Source organism: Cricetulus griseus, chromosome 2, assembly GCF_003668045.3.
Source record: "Cricetulus griseus strain 17A/GY chromosome 2, alternate assembly CriGri-PICRH-1.0, whole genome shotgun sequence".
Taxonomy (NCBI): domain Eukaryota; kingdom Metazoa; phylum Chordata; class Mammalia; order Rodentia; family Cricetidae; genus Cricetulus; species Cricetulus griseus.
The window spans coordinates 86,697,629-86,720,782 of NC_048595.1; the positions used below are offsets into that span (position 1 = coordinate 86,697,629).

The following is a 23,154-nucleotide window of genomic DNA, read 5'->3' on the forward strand; positions in this document are numbered from 1 at the left end:
AGCCTCAGAATGCAGCTTCTACCTTGATGTTCAGACACATTCAGGTGCCAGACAGCATAACAGGAAGGAGAAGAGAAAAGCAAGACCTATGTCCTTAATCCCAGGGCTATATATCCTTCAAGGGGGTAGTTTTAATGCCAAGAAACCATATGCTGGGGCTAGGGATGTAGTTCAGTTGATAGAGTATTTGCATAGCATGCACAGCCCTGGGTTCAATTCAGGAAATAGAAGCAGGAGGATTAGGAGTTCAAGGTCCCTTCGTTACATAGCAAGTTCAAGGCTGCCTTGACATGAGACTCCCTGTCAAGCCTGATGACCTGAGTTCCATCCCTAGATCCTATGTATGTAGTGGAAGAAGAGAACCCTGCATGTTTTCCTGACCCCCTCCCCACCACACATACTCACCCACATAGTACATAAATGTTAGAAAAAAAAGTTTTAAAGACTGGGCGGGTGTGGTGGCACATGTCTTTAATCCCAGCACTCAGGAGGCAGAGGTAAACAGATCTCTATGAATCCAATACCAACATGGTCTACATAATGAGTTCCAGGCTAGCCAGAGATGGTTGAGACCCTGTCAAAAAGAAAAGAAAACAGTATTCCTAAGTAAAATTCAGGTGGTCTATTTCTGAGAAAGAATTTGAGGGACAGTGAACTGCTTTGGCCCCATGTAGTCACTCTTCTCCCCATGAGAACAACACAAACCAAATGTCATCATGTCATATGACTAAAAGAAAGTTACTTAGGAGTGGCTCTCCATCTACTTGTGATGTGTGTGGATTTTTGTTTGGTTTTATGTCCTGATGACTTAAGTACTAATGATAAGTTCTTCTCACATAGTTTTTACAGAGCTGTGAAGTAGACACAGAAGCAGCCAATGAAAACATGGATGAGCAAACAGCCTGGAAATACTATCCCACATTGTCAGGTCCCGTCACCACACAAAAAGAGCGGAGCTCTCTATCTGGCAGTGGCCAGTCCCTTGAATAGCACCTGATAGTCCAGTCCTGCCCTTGGGAAAGATTCCTCTCCTTCCATAGTCACATTCAGAATGAGACTCCCAAATGGTGGCCTTGGTTCCAGCACAGATTTTCTGGCTTCCTCACTTTTGAGGAAGACTTGGAGGTCTTGTGCCATTCTCATTTACATGTAAATCTATTCATGTAAAAATGGTGTTGGTAGCCAAATCTCGTTATCAAAATGCCCCCTTGTAGGGGTGGAGAGATGGCTCAGTGGTTAAGACCTCTTTCTGCCCTTCCAAAGGACTCAGTTCAGTTCACACCATGAATACCACCCCACCCCTGCCTGGTCCAAGTTAAAGACTCCATCCCAGACAAGTGGTCCCATGGTCAGCCTCAGCCTTGCCATCTCTGTTTGTCATAGACAACATTGTGAATGCTGTCCCAGAGCACAGAGCTATGCAAGGTGATAGCTTCCCATAGATGTAAGAGGTACTGTGTCATAATCCAAGCTGTCCTGGAACCCACAGATGACTCATCAGTGCTGGAGGGCTTTCTGGCCTAGAGAATTTAGACCTTTTGCCCCAGCTGGAAATACCATCCATTTTGCTAATGAAAAGCTACTCCCCCACCCCCTGCACACATGAAGTTTGTTTTGTTTGTTTGCTATATGTATTTGTGTGATATGCATGAATATATACATGTTCACTCGTATGTGGGCACACCCATGTGAGTAGATGCCTATGTGCATGTGTACATGTTTGCATACTTGTACATGTGGAGGTCTGAGCTTGAAATTGTCTGCAGGAGTCTTTCTCAATCATTCTCCACCTTCTTCACTGAGACGGAGTCTCTCAGTTGAACCCAGAGATCACGAGACAGATAGTCTGGCAATCCAGCTTGCTCTGGGGATCCCCTGTCTCTTGTCTTCTCAGCACTGGAATTATAGACAGGCCACCATGTCAACCTGGCATTGAGTAGCTTCTGAAGAGCCAAACTCCAATCATTTGCATGGCTGATGCTTTTTCCACTGAGTAGTTTCCCCAGCCCCTCAATTGCTTGCTTGCTTGTTTGTTTCAAAGATTTATTTTTTTAAGACGTGTGAATGTTTGCCTGTATGTTTGTTTGTGTACCACATAAATGCCTGGTGCCCAAGGAGGCTAGAAGAGGGCATTAGATCTTGAATCTGGAGTAATAGATGGTTGTGAGTAGCCATATAGGTGCTAGGAATCAAACCCAGGTCCTCTGCAAGAGTAGCCTGTGATCTTAACAGCTGAGCCATCTCTCCAGCCCTGTCTTCATTGTTTTTTCATGTAGTTTGAATGAGTTGCAATTCTCCTGCTTCAACTTCCCAAGTGCCATTGTGCCACCATGCCCAGCCTTGATAGAAGGAGTTTTGGAGGACTTGCTTGATTGGCACTTGCCAATCTTTCAGAACTGCTAGTTGACCACAGCATGTCCACAGTCCCAGCAGTGTCTGCCGGTTTTTAGATCATTCCTGGCAACTTTAGAGTGCATCCCGTCATTCCATGCCAGTCAGACAATTGCCAATAACATGAGGAACTTGTCTCCCCTCCACCTCGACTAACTAAATGGTGTGTCCCTGAAGGAACTTCTAGAGTGGTGTATCCAGGAACAATACCAGACCTGTTCCTGAGCCAGAAACCCATGTCACTGCCCCTAAACAAAGTATTTAGTGTGGACCACAGATACCTCCAGGCTGACCCTATTGTAGACATGGCTAAATGTCCCAAATCTGCCCTCTTACTGTAAACAGCTGCCACAGCTCCTGCTTCTTGTCACCTCTGAGTTCTGGTCAGAATTTGGGGACAGGCATTTGTCATCAGCACTCGAGTATCTGTAATGGATGCTGAAAATACAGTCACTGACATTTCAGCATCTGTAAGGTGAGATATGGGAGGTGATCTCCATCGTAGAGTTGGAAGTGTCTCCAGATGCAGAAGCTAGGTCACCAAAACCCAATGTCCTGAGAATCGCCCCTTTTGCTTTATCCAATAGGCTATTGGTTCTGAAGTGTACAAATGATTCTGACATAGAACCTTGTATGGCTGGAAATCCATTTCCCCCAAAGACCAAATGAAACCTAATCAATTATACTGTCTGTCAACCCCAGATCTCTATTCTCCTATTTGTCCATAATACTATCTCATTTCCTTGTACTTCTTTAACCAAATTGGACAGCTGATAAAACAGTGAAAAGGAGAGGAAACATGAGATAAAATACACAGGACATTCCCAGGAGAAAACAAAATGAGACGAGCCTAGTGGGAAGGGTACTGCCTGGAGCAGAGCAGCTGCTGGGCTGTGTCCCCAGTATGACATCACTCTGGCCTAGGACCCTGGCACTGTGGGAAGGAACTCTGGTCTTAGATTTCACGGAGAGTGTAGAGAGAGGCTGGCCTGGCAGGCTGTGGAGGTGTGGAAATGCTAGAGATCAAGGCCAGAAGTCAGGTTTCTAAACAAAACACACGCTGCTTACGAGCCACCATAAAACCCTCCGGAACATGAACAGGAAAGTCTGGAGAAACACATTCTAAATCCCTAGGCCTTCCACAGTTTGTTGCTTGCACCCAGTCTATGTTGTGTTTTATTACAACTAGCTTGTAGGAATTCTGCTTTTGACTTGGCTCAGCATCATCCGGAAGCATAGGAGCTCACAGGTCTGAGAGCTGTCCTTTCCTTTCTGAGCATCACTCCCTACTTCTCATCCAGGAGAAAGTTCTCCCCTCTGCGTTCCTTACACTATCACACACACACACACACACACACACACACACACACACACACACACACACACACACACAAGATGTTCATAGCAAGATGCTTTGTAATAGCCCCCCCCCAAATGAAAACAGCCTACCCATCCTCCAGTTGGTGAATTAGTAAATAAGATGCAGGGTGTCTACTCAGCCGAGGGTCATTACCTGGTTGTTAAGAGCAATAGAATGCTGACACATATTATATGGACTGACCTTAAAATTGTTATCAATGGAAGATGGCCTAGTGGGTAAGAGTGCTTGCTACCCAAACATGTAGACCTGAGTTCTAGTCCCCAACACCAATGTAAAAAGCTAGGGTTATGTACCTATATCCCCAGCTCTGTGTGGGTGCAGAGACAGGAGGATTACTGGACTTAATGGTTGCCAGCCTAGCTCCAGGTTCAGTAAAAGACCTTGTCAAAAGGGACTATGGCAGAGACTATACACTTGACATCCTCCTCCTGGCCTCCATTCTTGCACACACATGCATGTACACCACACACACAACTCAAAATTAATTAATTAATTTAAAAAACATTAAGTGAAAGAATCCAGTTACAAAAGGTCACATGGTTTCATTTATATAAATTGTCCAGAATAAACAAATTCAAGGGTTGAAGAGATAGCTCAGTGGTTAAGAACATTTGCTGTTCTTCCAGAAGACCTGAGTTTCGGTTCCAACATCCATGACGGGTGGTTCATATCACCTATAAATCTCTAGGGATCTAATGCCCTCTTCTGGACTCAGAGAGCATACACACACATGCACACACACACACACACACACACACACACACACACACACACACAGAGAGAGAGAGAGAGAGAGAGAGAGAGAGAGAGAGAGAGAGAGAGAGAGAGAGGATATACACATACACGTAACTAAAATTTTGTAATATTAAAAATATAAAATCATTTTTAAAATAATATGAAAAATCAAATCCATAGGGACAGAGAGTGGCACAGTGGTTGTAAAGAGGACCAAAGTGCAAACCCATAACCAATAATCCCTCATTTGAGGATCTGACCCAAGAGAACAATTATAAAGCTTGACTTATGATGCCAGGAGAGTTTTTGTTTATTTTTTAACTGTGTGTTGTGTGTATACATGTGTATGTGGGTTCCACAGGGGCCAGAAGGGAGCATTAGCTCCCTGGCAGTTGTGAGCTGCTGGATTCTAGAACCAGCTCCACAGAACATGGACTCAGAGAATCCAATGCTCAGAAGGTGGGAGGATTCTTCTAGATGGACTGTTCTGAGGGCCCTGACATTTTGCTCTGCCCTCCTGTGAGCCCAGCACTGGCCAAAATACCCTGGCATCCCGTCCTCATTGCATAAGACCCTGGAGAGTGCCCAGAAGTCTGTCCTCCAGCTGCAAGAGCTACCCTGGTCCTGGCCTGTACTATTGGAATATAAATTCTATTACCCCAAGGACAAATCTTCAAAAGGGACAGATTTCTTCATTCTGTGTCCCCCTTTGATTTATATTCCTATCCCAAATGTGATTATGAATTAAATGAAACCTCCAAACCTTCAGTTTGGAGACTGAAGGTCAGACCTTCAAATGGCCTCTTTTAACCCAGCTCTCTTTGCAAAGCGGAGAAAGCTTATATTTACCAGTATTTTAAGGATAAGTGTTCTGGCCGAAGCCCCACAGTGTCTCCTTGCCCCTGTCCTGCAAAGAATGTGACATCCTCAGGATGGCCTCTGCTGTATCTTCTTTCCTCATGTTCACATGGTCCATGCCAGCCTGGCCACCCAGGTCCAGCTCAGATGCCTCCTCTTCTGGGAAGGCTTCCCTGCCTACACTTTCTTCATTTGAAGATCTCTGGGCATCTACACCAGCTCATGTTTAACTTCTCTCCTTCCTAGTCAGAGAATCATCTGTGCTCCCTGCCACATACACACAATAATGTCTACCAGATGCGTGTAGGTTGCTATGTAGCAGAGGATGACTTTGAACTTCCGACACTGCTGCCCCATGTCTGGTTTGTGCAGTACTGGGGCTTGAAGCCAAGGTTTTCAAGCATCAACTCTGTCAGCTGAGGTCAGCTCCAGCTCCAAGGTCTTCATTTTTCGATGTTATTTAACACTCCTGTCCCCACTGGAAGACATTTTTAAGAGCCACGATAAGGTGCAAGAACATCGATTCTAAATCTGACCTCATCAGCATTCAGAACACCACAAATACACGAAAAAGTCATCAAGAGATTGAGAAAAATATTTGCAGCCAATATGACAAATTAAAATGAGATTTCATTTTTTTTTTAGCTTAGACTTGGCAAAACCTGAAACTCCTGTTTTTGAAGCATAGTCAGTGACAATTTCATGGAAAATATTTGGATTTTTAAAAGCTGCAAAGCAGTGATATTAAACCAAAACTGTGTAATGATGGGAGTTTACTTTCTGTTTTGTTTTGCTAGTGAGATTGTGTCTATCCACATGGCCCAGGCTAGCCTCATACTCATGATCCCTTTGCTTCATCCCCCAAAGTGCTAGGATTTGGGTCATGCCCTACCTGAGGATTTGCATTTTTGTTTTGAATGTTTGCTAATTTTCAGTTGACTTTCAGAACAAGCAAGCATTATGGGTATAACCAGAAACAGAACTTGGTAGAGCCAGGCTTGTCAGTGTTTGCCTGTAGTTCCAGCTACTTGGTAAGCTGAGGCGAGAGGATCTCTTGAGCTTGGAGTTCGAGCCCACCTGGGACAACATAGACTCCATCTAAAAATCAAACAAATCACCTTTGCTGGTAAAACTCAGTATTGGTAAAGAAGTGAGAGGGTGATTGGAACATAAATTGGCACAATCTTCTGGGAGAACAATCTGTATTTTATTTTAACTTTATTTATTTTGGGTTTTTTTTATACAGAGTTTCTCTGTGTAGACCAGGCTGGCCTTGAATTCACAGATATCCAGCTGCCTCTGCCTCCTGCGTACTGGGATTAAAGGCAAGTGCCACCACCCAATCTTCCTGCCTCTGCCTCAATGGTGCTGAAATTACAAGCATGTACAACTTTATGAGGGCAAATTAATAGTGATTATTAAACACTTTTAAGGTTGCCTATTCCAACCTGAAGTCATTGATCCCAATAGCCCATAGAATATGGGTAAGAACATTTTCTCTTGACTTATTCTAATTATTAGGGCAAAAATGACTAAGAAATAAAGCAAATTTGAACAGTGATGTGTACATGGATACTCAAAGCAGAATTGAAAAACAACGTAAATGATTAATTAACGGAGGATTATTATTTTTTTGATGTGATCAAGTAGTAGAAGATTATTAAAATTCTGAAAATTCTGTATAGGAAGAATGTTTTAAAATTCTGAAAATACTGTATAGGAAGAATGTTTTAAGTAAAAAAGTGGCAAGAATGTGAAACTTTAGAGCAACAGTCTAGATTTCTAAAGCAGGAAACTAGTGGGAGGCTCTAGGAACATGGACTCAGAGGATCACAGCAATGTGTAATAGTGAATACATCTACATTTATTCATAACTCTAGAGGAAATGCAGGTCTTTGGACACAATTTCCAGGTGTTTGTGAGTGTGTGTGTGTTCATGTAGGGGGATATACACATGCGTGTGTACAGAAAAAGACAATCTTGGGTGTTATTCCTCAGTCATCACCTTTTTATTTTATTTTTAATCTTGTTTTTTTTTTTTTTTGAGACAGGATCTATGATGGTTTGACTAAAAATGGCCTCCATAGGCTCATAGGGAGTGGCACTATTTATTAGGAGGCGTGGCTTTGTTGAAGTAGGCGTGGTCTTGTTGGAGGAAATGTGTTACTGGGGTGGGCTTTGAGGTTTCAGAAGCTCAAGTCAGGCCCTGTGGCTCACTCAGTCTTTCCTGATGTCTGCTGATGTAGATGTAGAGCTCTCAGCTACTTCTTCAGCACCCTGTCTGCCTGCATGCTCCCTGCCATGATGATAATGGACTAAACCTCTGAGCTATAAGCCAGCCTCAGTTAAATGTTTTCCTTATAAGAGTTGCTGTGGTCATGATGTGTCTTCTCACTAACAAAAACCCTAAGGCAGGGTATCTCATTGGCCTATAACTCATCAAGTAGGCTAGGCTGGCTGGCCAGGGATCTGCCTGTCTCCATTTCTGCAACTTGGGGATACTGGGTACCACTACACTTTGGGTTCTGGAAATCTAACTCAGGTCTTTAAACTTTCATGGCAAATGCTTTACCAACTGAGCCATCTTCAGAGTTCCTTGACAAGTCTGTTGTTCTTGCTTTATCACCAAGAGCAATATCCCTTTTTAAAAGGTCTCAGTGCCTTTTTTAAATAATGACAGATTCAGCTGACAACACTAACACATTTGACTTTGACCCAGCAACTCAACCACCAGGAATGGATGTACCACCTTACGAGGTGAACCCAGCTGTTCGCAGCAGCCCTGAGCTGGCAGAAGATTGGAGACAACCTGATGCTCATCACCCAGTTCTAAAAATCACTGATGGTTGTGTTGTGAGAGTTTGAGTCCAGTACCTTGGCTATGCTGAGGACTCACCCTACCACTGAGTCAAATCCGTAGGGACTCAGACCTACACTAGAACACTCTGTAATCACAAACAAGCCAGAGGAAACCTTTTCAGATTTCATCATTGTTATTCTAAACTAATTATTGATTAATAATCATAAATACCCTGTGAGGGTTAGTCACAGCTATCAAATAATCTCCAAGAGGGTAATAAATGAAACACCAAAACAAGCCCAAAGGATAGAGGAAGTTTATTAGTGTGCTAAGAAGATATTTGCATAGGCAAGTGTCTGTAGCTACGGCTGTGGACACTTGCTTCTGTAGGCATAATTAACTGGAAGGTCACGTGAGACGGAATAGGAGAGGGGCTGTTTTGAAACAGTCAGTGGCTATATTCAGTGATCCATAATGCTAGACATTAAAGTCACAATGGGCAACTACAGGCTCTTCAGCATCGTTCTGAAAAGTTTGGACAGTGTATCCAACCTGCCTTGATTTAAACCCTAACTTCTTGACAACTTTCTAGACATTAGAGAAATAAATGATGGCTGGAAGCTCAATACCCTCATCTATAAAATGGTGGTGATACCACCATAGAGTGGCTGTGAGATGGGCCACATAAAATACTGTAGTTTCTATGTAACAATGCTAACAATATTATTAGTCCATGACTGTCCTGAAGATGGCCATTCCTCCGGTCCATCAGAAATACCCTGCCTGTGCATACCAGGCTAGCCTGAGCTACACAGGAAGAAACCCTGTCTCAAAAAAAAGTAAATAAATATGTAAGTTTAAAAGAACACAGGACTTCAAAGAGCCACTGTTGCAGATCTAGTGCTTGTAGATTTGCAAAGCATGCCTGAAAGGTTCAGGCATTATGCTGGCCTGCCCCTGTTACCTGGTGGAATCCACTCAGGCAATACCCTGGTCAGCCCAAGGTTCCATGGGAAAGAAGTCTGTACGCAGGCGCAGAGGACCCCTTTAAAAGATAGGCCCCTGCTCTCTCTCTCTCTCTCTCTCCCCCTGTTCCTGCTCTCTGTCCCCTCTCTCTGTTTTCCCGCTCTGTCTCTCTATGGCGACCGGCCATGGCGGTCAGCCATTACCCTGTTCCTCCTCTTAGTCTCCCCATTCTGCCGGTCCTTATAATAAACTTATAGTCAATATGTCTGTCTCAATATTTCTCTTTTCTTCTTTTTAAACAAAAGAATAACATTTTGGCGCCCAACGTGGAAAGGCTCTGCCCTTATACCTTCTGCGACCTGCTGGCGGGCGCATGTTAGGCTAAGGGTAACCTTACAATCCACTTCCATCTCCGCTTTTCCTGGCACTCCCTCCTGCCTGCAACAGCCTGAGATGCCGGAACTCAACTTGCGGCTTTTCCAACTAAGTATTTCTGGAACTCACTGATCTGCCTATTCGCTACAATCCGGTAAGAAACCCAAACCGTTCCTATGGGGCAGACCCAGCGCTGTTCAATCTGGGTCCATTTTTCGGTTTCGGGCCGGGTGCTCTCAGACAGGGCAATCTGTACATTTTTCGGCCTTGCCCACGGGAAGTACATTTTTACGGGATCTTTCGGTTATTGGCAGCGAGTAGGTAAATGAGCGGAGTTCTGCCTCCCAGTGGGAACTTTCTTTCACCTGGGAATGTCCCTCATTGTTCTGTTTGTTCTTTCTCTGACTGGTTCTTCTTGGTTGGCAATGTCTACTTGAGAAAACTTTTCTGGCAATTGAAAATGTGCTTACAGGGGTCGCCATCGGCCACGTGTGCTAACCTGGGGGCCGCCATCTTGGTCATAATCAGGTGACCTGGCTTAGGCCTACCCACTCAGTTCAATGACTTCCACCGGCAAGCACTGCCACCTGACATCTTGCTTTTTATTTCTTTCACTTGTTGGGTGCATTTCCAGGTCAGGCATGGGATCCCGCTCCAGGAGCGGTGCTTTTTTGCTTTTTTCACTTCGGACCACTGGGTCCTTTTTCGGTTTCGGGACAGCTGTGTCCCCTTCAGGGCCAGGCCCCTGGCAACTCCCACGGGCAGACATGCATCCGTAGAGGAGCTTTTTGCCGATTTTCCACTTGCCTCACCCATGGGAAATGCATAGAGGAACCTTTCTGGTTTCATCCAACAAGCAGGTAAACAGACAAAAGCGGCTTACAGTCCCTGCCGTTTTGGTCATGTGACCTCCCTGTAGGCACGCCCAGCTCCAGCGGCCTATCCACCAAACCTGTCTGCCGGATTTTTGATTTCTGCCAGATCTTTTTGCTTTTTATTTTATTTTTGTCTTTTTCTTCTTATTTTATTTTTTGTCTATGATTTCTTCTTTCACTGGCTCTGTTGTTCATGGCTTGTTTACTAAATACTGTGCCTTTCCAGGGCCCTCTGTTTAAGTCTACCCTGTCTCTTTAAATCTCCTGTCTGTTTGCTACAATGTACGGATCAGAGATTACAATCTGACTCCCCCTTTACTGTTATCCAGTCCTGCTTATCTCTGTACCTGTAATTTAACTTTATACTTATCTAGCTCTATATGCAACTTAAATTAAACTATACTAAGTCTTATATTTCTAAATTGCTATATATCTTTAAATCATGGTAAACATTTAAGGTCATAAAGGTATAATTTAACTATACTTAAAATATAAGCTAAGTCTATACAACTTAAATTTAACTCTTGTATCTTTAAATGATGATGAAAATTTAAAATTATAAAGATCTATTTCAAATTAACAAAATATTTATACCACTCAGTTTATCCTGTAAGCCGTTTACAAAGGTACAGCTTTTATTACAAAAAGGTATTTTTTCTCTAACTAAAGGCAAACTTAACTGCTAAGATACTAAACAGACAGCCCTCAAATGCTCAGAGATCTAGAGAATATGGCATTTAAAATGTTTTGTTAAAAAGCTTTTTATAACAGAGAGATAGGCCAGCTGCTGGCCCCACCCCATTTCCTCCGAGAAGACTGGGCACTGAAGAAACTTCGTCTCAAGTCAGTGACAATGCTGGTCACTGAGCAACCCTGCCCTTCGCCTCAACTACTACAAAGTATTCCAGACCTTGGACAAGAGGACAACGGAATCGACTTTCCCAGCGTTGCTTGGGCCAACGGTAGGCGAGTCTTCCCAAAGTCTGTAATCCACAGGTCACAAGTTATCAGCAAGAAGGCAGGTGTCCTGCAGCCCGCTACTATGGATGGAGGACCTTGGGGATGGCTGTCCATGCAGCCTGCTGGCAAGTCTCTGTTATTCTTTAATGATTGATTCAGGTAAAATCTTATCCTTCTCAAGAACTCTGATGCTTTTGACGACTGATAGTCTTGCCAGCTTAAAGCAAAACAGATTCCAGTAACAGGTATTTTAGGGTTTATCTATGTAAAGATAGGAAAGTCTAAGATGTATGAAGGTCTGAAAATGTAGTTACGAAGGCCTGAGGATATAAAGGCTTAAATGGTGATAAAATGAGTTGAGACATTAAAAAGAATAAAATATGTTCCTGATTTCTCTATTTCTCATGCTACTGTTCATAGTAAAGTTCAACAATACCACTATATGATCATAACTACAAGGTCAAGATTAAGATGCTTTTCATTGTCCTAAAAAAATCTGTCTATTTTTAAATGGTAATACTTTCAGCCAAGTTGCTTCTAACATGAATGTGCTACTAATGTGTCTAATACTTATGTTTCCACAAACTCTAAGGATTCTTGTAAGTGCCAGGGAGCCGAATCAGATCCAAACAGGTCAGGTTCACTCCAGGTAATATTCAATCTTTCCCCAATCCCAAATTCCCTTCACTCATCTTGGGACTCCTTGGGAACCCCTTCCTCATCTTACAATCTTCCCCTCAAGTGACAGGACCTAAGAAAAATTTTTTTTTCTAATCTCAACCTTGTCTTCTGCTCTGTCAACATCTTGCCAGGTCTAAGAGGCACCAGGGAGTTCCATACAGCCTGGACTACAATGAAACAACCAGCTTCCCCAGGACGTGGCAGCACCCCAACCTTCTCGGGTCCCCCAAAGATGGTCAACGCCCCCACGTCAGCAGGAAGCAGTCTTAAGAATTCGACGCCCTTATTCCTTAACCTGCCATGTCTAAACACCCCACCTTTTTTAATAATAAGTAGAGGTGGGAATGAAAGGTTCAGGCATTATGCTGGCCTGCCCCTGTTACCTGGTGGAATCCACTCAGGCAATACCCTGGTCAGCCCAAGGTTCCATGGGAAAGAAGTCTGTACGCAGGTGCAGAGGACCCCTTTAAAAGATAGGCCCCTGCTCTCTCTCTCTCTCTCTCTCCCCCTGTTCCTGCTCTCTGTCCCCTCTCTCTGTTTTCCCGCTCTGTCTCTCTATGGCGACCGGCCATGGCGGTCAGCCATTACCCTGTTCCTCTTCTTAGTCTCCCCATTCTACCGGGCCTTATAATAAACTTATAATCTTATGTCCGTCTCAATATTTCTCTTTTCTTCTTTTTAAACAAAAGAATAACAATGCCTAGCTCCTGGCTTGCAGAAGACTAATGAATGTCGTGAGCAGAAACCACTTGAAAAAGGCCAGGTTCATTTTTTTCTCCCATTTCTGATTTATGGGCTCCTTTTATTTCAATGATTATTTATATCTCTCCTAGAATTTCTGTGTAAAAGGGTTTATTTTGTAGATGCTTTCAAGCCTGTCTGGTTTCATACTGTTCAGCTCTTGCCTAAAGGCTGGAGGGAGTGTTTATCTCTTCAAAGATTTCAAACATGCTAGTTTCTAGTTCTCAAGATACAAAATCTAATTGTTGCAACTGCCAACTATGTGTGCTTTATTTCTTCACACAGTGTGCAAATGTATTGCAAACTCATCTTTGCAGGCTTTCTTCATCCTCCCTTCCTTCCTCCCTCCCTTCCTCTTTCCCTCCTTCCTTCCTTCTTCTTTCAATTATTTATTTGGGAAGGAAGAATGTGTGCTGTAACAAGCTTGTGGAGGTCAGAGGACAACTTTCAGGTGTCAGTTTTCTTCCACTGTGTGGGTTCTGGGGTTCAAACTCGGGTTGTCAGGTTTAGTGGCAAGCACCCTTACTGCTTGAGTCATCTTCATGGCCTTTTTTTGGGTCAGATTTCTGAAAGTATCTAAACCCTGACTGTGGCAGTATCCTGTTGTGAATGACTATCTCTGAGCCAAGCAAACGCCATGGGTGGGAGGGGGGGTTCAACTGCAAAAGGATCATCCCAGGTGGGCTTGTTGACTGTTTACAACCACCTTACTGAGAGTTGGGGAGGGTCACAAGCTCTCCCCTAAGGAGCCAGTCACTCCCTACCTTTAACCTGTTCTATGAAGCTCTTCCTTAATTGTACAAGACCTCAGGGAGGGGCTCAAGTACATAGGCCAAGGGCAGAGGTGGACCTCTATCCACGTGGCTATGGGGAAGCCCTCACCCCTGCTGGGAAAGGCTTTCCAGGTTTGGACTATTGTTGAGATAGCACCCACACCCCTTAAGTGACCCCTCACCTATGCTCTGAAGGAAGTCCAATAAAGCCATTGCTTTTCCAAAATGAACTTTGGTCCCAGAACCGTGTCTCTCTTGTTGTTGTTGGGACCTAAGGATCTAGGATAGATGTTGCTTCCATCTCCCCCTGGGAAAGAATTTTAATGACCTTAATGACCGCCCTTATCTAGTGACTTCATAGACTCTCAGGTTTATCTGCTCTGATCATGTTTTTGCATTAATTTTTTTTCACTTAAAATTTCTATGCCACACAACAAGTATGACTTCAGACCCAACATCTGTACATGGTCTGGAATAAATATATGGATTTTTTTTCTTGTCCCTTCCCTTTTTTCCCCCCTAGAAAACTCCCGACTCCTATCTTCTTAGGCAAACATAGAGCCCATGGCTGGACTTCTCTAACACAGAGATAAAGAATTTCTAGTTGCAAGCACTCAGCTTTCAAAGCCTTTGCCTCCCTGGTTTATCAATGCCTTAAAAAACAACAACAACAACAAAAACGTTTTATTGATTCTTTGTGGATTTCACATCTTGCATCCTGAGCCTTTTTTTTTTTTTTTTCCACTGTCTTTACCTAGTAGAAAGGAGGAATTCCAGTCTCCTCAGTGCTAATCCTGTTGATGTTGGCCCCACCCTCTTGACCAAACCACCTCCCCCAATCCCCCAATCCTAACATTGTGATGGTGTCAGGTGAGGCATCTACACAGGGATGTGTGGAGAATACAACCTTCAGACACTTCATCCCCACATCTGATGAGTGAGGAGAGTGTCCCTGAGCACAAGACTGCCCTGATCTTTGTAGAGAGAAATGGACCTAAGGCTTTCAGATAAGACTAGGGCAAGAAAACAGAAAGCTTCGGACCTAAGTTGCTTTCTGGAAAATCGGTTTTCAAAAGTAAATTTCACAATCCTTCAGAAAAAGAAGAACACTGTATTGAAAGACATGGAAGGAAAAAGCCAAGAGTAGAACTGTGCTGGCTTCTATGTAGAGGAATACCAGTTTTCTTTTCACCCTTTGTTATTTTCAACACTTTCTATTCCTTTTATCTTGAGGGGAAAATTAATAAGCCATTTTAATGTGGTTTTCCAATCAGCTGGAAGATGACAAATAAGAACTCTTTCTGTCAGAGGTTGGTGGCAAATAATGACAGTTATGGGAAGTGCCTGGGTATGGTCTGTGTTTGGAATCCCTGGAATTTGTTGGCATACCCAGGAAGTAAGTACTCTCAGAGCTTCCTTCTTTTCTCATGTTTATTGGTCACGTGGTTGTGTCCTGCACTACCATAGCTCCTGTGGCTAAACAAACCTTTATCACAATGGATGGACCTGTCCAATATCTGTTCTTTCTGTAGCTTCTAGCTGCCCCTGCTCACTGAGCACTTGAAATATAGCATGATTGGCAGATAGATTTTTTTTTTAATTTAAATGTTATTAAATTTCAACAGCCACATGAGACCAGTGGCTTCCATGTTGTCACAAACAACAGATAGTGCCCCTCCCCCATCTCATAGAGTGAGATGATTCTTGTGAGAAACATTAAAGCAGTACAGAAACAGGACTGTGGGGTATGTGGTTGTTTCATACCTTTTGGGGAAAACCAGGCATAGGACAATACTCAGCCAGAAGGATTTGGAAAAACTGTGGCTGTAGTGAGTGGGCATGGAGAAGTGATGGAAACACTCAGTGGCTGGGCATAGAAGCTACGACGACTAAGTCCTGGCCCATGATCTGAAGTGCCTGCTTTAGGAGAAACCTGAGGGCTCCCAGTGAAGAACACTTCACACTGGAGGGAACAACAGGTTTGGTCCAGTGACACCTGCCTGAGGACAGGCTCCTTTCTCTCCTGAAGTCTTCACTGAGTCCCTCTGTTGCTTCCCTTACATGGTCCTCAGATACCTGGAGTTCAAGTTCCCTTGAAACTGGGCAGGGATACCACAGAGCTTCATTTTGCACATATTTCATTCTACTTCTGCAGCTGTGAAACCTACATTCTGAATCAGACTGGATTTTTCCTCAACTGAGAACAGAGGGGCAGAGCCCTGACTCCTCACTAGGTCTGATGCAGCATTCTGATTCTTTCTCTTTCCTTTCACATGGCTTTTTAGTGACTTCACTCACTTTGAAACCATCCTTTAAGATATTTGGGCCCCTTCCTCACAACATTTCCCCTCCTGCTATTGTCCACAAGCACCACTGAGTGGCCTACAGGTAAGTCCCTGTATAAGGTGCCAGCTTACAAGATGGCAGACAGCAGATTGACTTGCTAAGCCTATCTTGTTCTCTTGCAAGTGTTATGATAAATCTTTCTGCCAAAAGCCGCCCGATCCTTACTGCCACGTGGACGCTTTCTGCCAGCCACCTGAGTTCTGCCCGCCGAGTTAAGGCCCCAAATAATACACAGAGACTTCTATTACATACAAATGCTGCTTGGCCAATGACTAGGATTCTCACCTGTTAGCTCAATCTTAATTATCATAAATGTATATATTTTATAAGACTTATCTTATCGGATGCCTTCCATTGTCGTCCTCATCCGGGGATCATATGGTGACTCTAGAGGAAGAGATAAGGTGCCCACTTCCTTCTTCCCTTGTTTATGTATGAGTCTTCCTGCTTTGTCATTTCCTGCCTGGATCATCACTTCTTTACTACATTTCCCAGAATTCTCCTTGACTCCTAGTCCCGCCTAACTTGCAGCCTCATTGGCCAAACAGCACTTTATTCAACAATCAATAAGTTGAACATACACAGAAGTACATTTCCCATCATGCAAGAGCTCATACAGAAAAACCCAAAGAAGAGAGTCTTGAGAGATGAAATTGAAAAGTGGCTTAAAGGTGGCATCACCATAACCAGAGGTCAGGATAGCGGGACTTGACAGGAAACAGCCACACAGAGCTGAAAAAGAGGAGTATTGAACGAGAGAGGGAGAACAACTCAGTCAATGGTTCTCTAGTTCTGGTTCCAGTTCTAGTAACTGAAGACACTGAGAAACCACTTGAGAAGAAATTGGCATGTAAGGACTAGGATATAGTTCAATGTAGACTAGCATGCCTCAGAAGGCCCTGGGCTTGACACCAAATTACCACAAGGAGGGAAGTACTTGACACCCAGTACTAAATGGGGGAAGAACTTGATACCCAGTACTAAATGGGGACTGTCAGACATCTTATACTGAGTCCTCTCTCTCTCCCTCTCCCCTCCATCCCTTCTTCCCTTTCCCTCTTCTCATAAAAGCACCATAAGTAAACCATGGGAATTCCACCATAAAGACATAGGCTAACATCACTTTCCAAAGTCCCCAGCTCTACACAGCATTGTTGGAATAAGTTGCCTACTTCAATATTTCACAAGGGTATTAAATTTCTGTACAAGAAGCTTTGGAGGACTCTCATCTAGACCATAGAAGATTCTGAAGGAAGTAACAAAGTGATAAGTAAGTAGCCTCAAAGAAACAACAATTATGTAATATAGAGAAGAAAGGTAAACAAACAACCACCAGAAAATCAGGTACCTGTTAAATAATATCAATATGCATCTATATATGCATGTAACTATAATATCAACATATCTGACTGAAGGGTTTGAAACTGAAGTTCCAGAAATAGAGAACAGAAAGAGAATGTAATAGAAAAAAACATTTTTGAAGAGAATTTCAAAAGTTTCTAAGTTCAAGTTGCTGCATGGGCATGAAGCAAGATGAACTGAGCATTGCCTGTTACTCCACGTGAACAAGATGCAGGACTTGATTGTGAGACAAGCAAATCCTGAAAGGAATGAAAAAAAACAACCCTGTATGCAGAGTTGTCCTGTCCTGACCACCTGCTCCCAAATAGCCAGCATCCACTTCCAAGTAACTGACTAGGAGACTTAATATAACTTAAAAATGCTCAGCCAATAGCTCAGGCTTGTTACTAACTAGCTCTTACAACTTAACCCATTTTATTAATGTATATGCTGCCCCGAGGCTCGTGGCTTTTACATCTATCCCATTTTGTGTGTCCAACTCATTCTCTGTCTGGTGACTCCTCTCTCTGCCCCTCTCCTTCCCCCCACTTACACTTCCTGCATGGCTACTGGCCAATCATCATTTTATTAAACCAATTCAAGTGCAAATCTTTACAGTGTACAAGAAGATTATTCCACAGCATTTTCCCCTTTTGTTTAATTAAAAAGGAAGGTTTTAACTTTAACACAGCAAGATTATATACAACAAAACAGTTATCAAGTAAGAATTATAATAGCTAATCTATTTGTATTTGACAAAATTAGAGAAAATACTAATTTTCTATCTCATCTTTGTGGGTCCAAAGTTTTGTACCTAACTTATCTTTTTATTGTAACTAAAGAAAACGATAACTATCTTGTCTTCAACTCCATGAAAGACTCCAGAAGGGTGAAATGTGACCTAATGACAGGGGCCTTAAGCTGCCTGGACAGTCACCTGAAGTTCCTCTGCAACGTTGGGCATCCAACTCTGGCCTACAGGCCTAGCATATCTGACAGACTTTCCTGTGAAGCAGGGAATTTTGAAGGACTGTCTTACCTTGTCTTGACAAAATTTGGCAATCGCCTTTCTTGTATCCTGCTAGTCCAGTTTGAACAGTGCATTTGAGGCAAGGGGAGTTTCTTTGCTCATATGCCTAGCTTTTCCCTAAAGAAAAAAACCTCCAGATAGAGTTCTTTTATATTCATCATCTTCTCTGAAGTAGATTGGTGCTGCCAGAAGCAGACATGTCTCGCTGTCATGAAAAGCCTTAGATTATTAAACATACTAAATGCCATATTCTGTAGGTCTTTGAACTGTTTGAAGACCATCTGTTTAAATATATCTGTGTATGACCTTGAAAATATAACTAATATGACTATAAGTTTGACTATTATAGATAACTATTAATCTGTATTTCTTAATTATACATTACATTTTTAAATGAGTTGCATAAAAACAATAGCTTAAACAACAGCAGAAACATGCACACAGTATAATAAAATTAAATTTGTATCAATAAACCAAAATCCATACTAATGTAAAATATTCTGAGATTAAGAGATTTTTTTGGATTAAGTAAATTCAACAATCTATCCTTTCATCCTATCATTTCAATGTTCTAGCCCCATTTTTTTCCTTTAGAAAGAAATCTTTGAATTTAACTCTTTTGTTTAGCTTTTTTTTTTTAGTACAACCAATAACAATTTGTAACCAAACCCTCTAAACAAAGACAAACATCCATTTTGGGGGAAATGTGGGCATAGTTTTCTAGGCTACTTCCTATTGCTTGGGGGGTGCTGGTAATCTCTAGAGAACCCTCAGAAAATTTAGGATTATGGTCAGGTCCTGACTGGAGTATTCTGTGAGGCTGGATTATCTCAGCCTTGAAGCTGTTCTGTGAAGATTTGTTGCTGTGATTGGTTTAATAAAGCAGCTGACTGGCCAATAGCTGAACAGGATAAGGTTAGACAGGAAAGATGGACTAGGAGAATGCTGGGAGGAATAAGGGCAGAGTCTGGGGGTCACCAGCCAGTCAGCCATCGAGCAAGCAGGACGTGTAGAAATGAGGTAACAAGCCATGATCCATGTGGCAAAGTATAAATAGAAATATGGGTTAATTAACATGTAAAAGTTAGCTAGTAACCAGCCTGAACAATTGGCCAAGCATTTATAAATGCTAAGTGTGTGATAATTTGGAAGCAACTGCTAGGACAGGGAGCGGGCAGTTAGGACAGGAAAACTTCCAATCACAAAACTCAGAGCCATGCTGGCTGCTAATACACATCTTTAAAAAGACAAATAGATATTTAGAGGAGAGATTTCAAGACAGGTACTTGCTATGTGTTTCTTCCCTCTTTCCTTAATATACAGCAAGTCCCCTGCTCAGGGGTCCCTCACTCGATAAAGAATATCCCTGAAAAGCCATCACTTCCTTTTGTTCTCAGAGTGCTTCAGGGGCCAGGGATGATGTCTTCTGCCTTTCCATGTTCTGATTCTAAGCCCTTCCCTGTACATTTCTAGGAACTGATTATCAGAGATACCCCCAAACAGGCTAGGATCATGGCTCATCAGGTGAAGTCCCACTTGGTGGAAGGAGAGAACTGACTCTGGCAAGGTGTCCACTGACCTCCAAATGTATACAGTGGCAAGCATGTACCTCCCTCACCAACAAAAGAAACTTTATAAGACAACCCCCAAACACTTGAAATCTTGATGATTTCTTGTTCTATTTATCTTAACTCAAAATGGTGGTTGCTTCCATCCAAAAGTCGTAATGAACACACTGGCCTTGCTTACTGAAACCACAGTAGAAACAGTCAATGATCACAAATACCTGTGAGCTTCCCTCCATTTCCCAGCCTCCATCCAAGTCAGTTCAGAGCTGGCCATGCCATCAGTTCTAGTCAATGGAACATGAGTGAAAGTGATCTGTGTTACTCCCGGCCCAGTTAAGAGCCAAAGCATCTCCCCGACCTCTCTCTACCTATTGCAACAACAATGCTGGAAGAAGGAAAAGGCTTCCCAATCTGCGCTGGACTTGGCATAAACAAAAACACAAATAAGCCTTTTTGTGTGTGAGAGAGAGAGGATTTTGAGACTTTGGGGAGGTTCTTCTTGTTGTAATTATACTACTACATAGGTTAAATTATAGGTAAGTTACTAATCCCTTTCATTAGGATCCATTTAAGGTCAGGAGCAGGTGTGTGCTCCATAATTCCACCACCCATCTGCTACAGGGCCTGGCCCATGAAGTAGACTCATTAAATACGTGTTGATTGAATTGTGAGTCAATGAATCATTCCACTTGCTGTTTCCATACCTGCAGCAAACATGCATTAAAAGCCAAGAGAGAATCTCAAAGCTTCTAGAACTGGAACTTGAACTAGGAATCTCTAATTCCAAGCCAAGGGGGTTTTGCATACTACTGTGGTGAATGAATGATGGGAACTGTGAGCTAGCCCCAGTATGTGGCCGTTCAGCAGACAGACGGCCTGTGTGTAGCTTTCTATGACAATTATTCAGGAGAGTCATTTCTGGGAAATGGCCCAAGAACTTACATACAGCAGAGAGAAAGACTTCTTTAGATGACAACTGTTGCCATTGCCTTGGTCATGAAAGGCTGAAAATAACACAAGTCAGAAGCATCCTTGGGGACAGGGAGCATCTGTCTGTTCACAAATGTCAGCATTCCTACTAAACAATTCCTGAGGAGTTAGCAAAAGGGAAATTGAGCAGGGAGTGGGGGTGGGGGTGGGGGCGGTGGCAGGGATGCTTAAAATCCCACACCGGGGCTCAAAAAACCAGTGCAATTCAGGGTGGGGAAGACGTTTTGTGACAGCTCGTGTGAATATCTGAATTAACCGCAAACTCAGAGATAGTAAAGATACGTCTGTATTGTGCTGATCAGCAGGTACAGATCTAAACTTCTCAATCTCGAACTGAATCTAGGAGGTGTTACTGCATCCACATTTTACATATAGAGAAACTGGGCTCATAGTCATTATATTGCTTACACAAGGCCACATACTTAGAACACGATTGATTCAAAATTCAAACCCCAGATGCTCTCCATCTTCCAATGTGGTCAATGTGATTCTCTCATTTGAAAGCCTTAGAAACCCACTGAGAAACTGGTTTAGACAAAGAGACTTTATTTTATTTGTTTGTTTGTTTGTTTGTTTGTTTGTTTTTCGAGACAGAGTTTCTCTGTGTAGCTTTGGAGCCTATTTGGCACTCACTCTGGAGACCAGGCTGGCCTCGAACTCACAGAGATCCACCTGCCTCTGCCTCCCTAGTGCTGGGATTAAAGGTGTGCACCACCAACGCCCAGCTGACAAAGAGACTTTATTGACTCCCAGATTCTAGGAAGGATTGAGTGACAGTCCCCTGGAAGGGCAGAGATGGCATGAGGCTTCCACAGCAATGGCAACCAGATACCTGAATTCTGCCCTCAGTCCTCTCTCTCCACTTTTCTGCTCCTCCCATGTCACCTTAATTCACCTTCCTGGACACGCCTTGTGCCACACAGGGGAAAACACATCTGCCAATATTTTCCCTTCCTCATAGCGCTTAGCTCCTGCCAGGGCTGGAGAGCACCTGCTTCTAGGCAGTGGCCTAGTTGTCTAGCTTTGGTCCGATGTGTTCTCTGTGGTGAGAACTCTAGCCACAGGGAGGGCTCATCTCAGAACAAGTCAGACCCTTGTTTGGCTGGGGCGGGGGGAGCACCTTAACAAACAAAAATGGTCAAAGGAAGAATAAACGCTTGCATAAAGCAAAGAATACATGGGGGGCAGTGTTTGTATTCTCCTCAAACCACCATGAGGAGGAGTATCTTGAAAGGATGGAGGACATGCTCTGGGTCATTATGGGACCAATACAGAGAAGCTTCAGCAAAAGCCAGCTGTGGTGGCTTGGGTCTAAAATCCCGGCACCCGGTAGGCTGAGGCAGGAGGATTGCTAGTTTAAGACGAACCTGGGGTGCTAAGTGAAACCCTGTCTTGAAAAAACAGGGAGACAGGTTTGGGTTCCAGTTCACCTGAATGACCAGTGCCTCCTGTGCTGACGATTGTCAAGTTTCTTCCCCTGTGCTATGGCCCCAAACAAATCTGTCACGTGAGAAATGGACCACAATTTTAAAAAATCTTTTTAGGATTATTTTATTTTAGATGTATAAATGTTCTATCTGCATGTCTGTATGTGTACCGTGTGTATGCCTAGGTGCCTATGGAAACCAGAATGGGATGTCGGATCACCTATAACTGGAGTTACAGATGACTGTGAGCCACCCTGTGGTTCCTCTGTAAGAGCAGCCAGTGATCTTAACTCCTGAGCCATCTTTCCAGCTCCTTTAATAATTATTTCTATGTGAAGAATTGGGTATTTCCAGGAGCAGGGAGCTGCCCATGCCTAGAAGTACCCCACAAAAGTCAAATAGCCACTCTCCTACGATTTGACAATGGTATAGTCAAACTTTTATCTATTTTATTACAGCCTCTGTATTTTTTTTGTTTTTTTGAGACAGGGCCTCTCTATGTAGCACTAGCTGTTCTAGAACTTGGTATGTAGACCAGACTGGTCTTGAACTCACAGGGGCCTACCTGTGTCTTTGCCTCCGAAGTGCTGGAAACAAAAGCATGTTTCAGTTTCACCATGTCCAGTACAATCTACTTTTTAATGAGTAAATTTTTATTTAGAATTTTTTATTTAAAAATACACGCACTTAGCCGGGCGTTGGTGGTGCACACCTTTAATCCCAGCACTCGGGAGGCAGAGGCAGGCCGATCTCTGTAAGTTCGAGGCCAGCCTGGTCTCCAGAGCGAGTGCCAGGATAGGCTCCAAAGCTACACAGAGAAACCCTGTCTTGAAAAACCAAAACCAAACCAAAACAAAACATGCAATAATACCTCAAAATATGTTTCTGTTTTGGTCGTATATGGATTCTAATTTCT

General features: G+C 43.1%; 1 long non-coding RNA gene across 9 annotated transcripts in view; it reads right to left on the reverse strand.

The window, feature by feature from the left end:
* LOC100765709 overlaps positions 1–16,308 on the reverse strand; it is a 29,940-nt gene extending 13,632 nt beyond the window's left edge. For 5 of the 9 annotated variants that reach the window (XR_003482859.2, XR_003482860.2, XR_003482854.2 and 2 more), the window contains exons 1-2: positions 5,357–9,215; positions 406–1,896 (exon numbers count right to left, since the gene is read on the reverse strand). This is a non-coding gene — a long non-coding RNA (uncharacterized LOC100765709). The other 4 variants (XR_003482857.2, XR_003482858.2, XR_003482856.2 and 1 more) reach the window with 4 other exon arrangements.
* Positions 16,309–23,154: the final 6,846 nt, after the last annotated feature.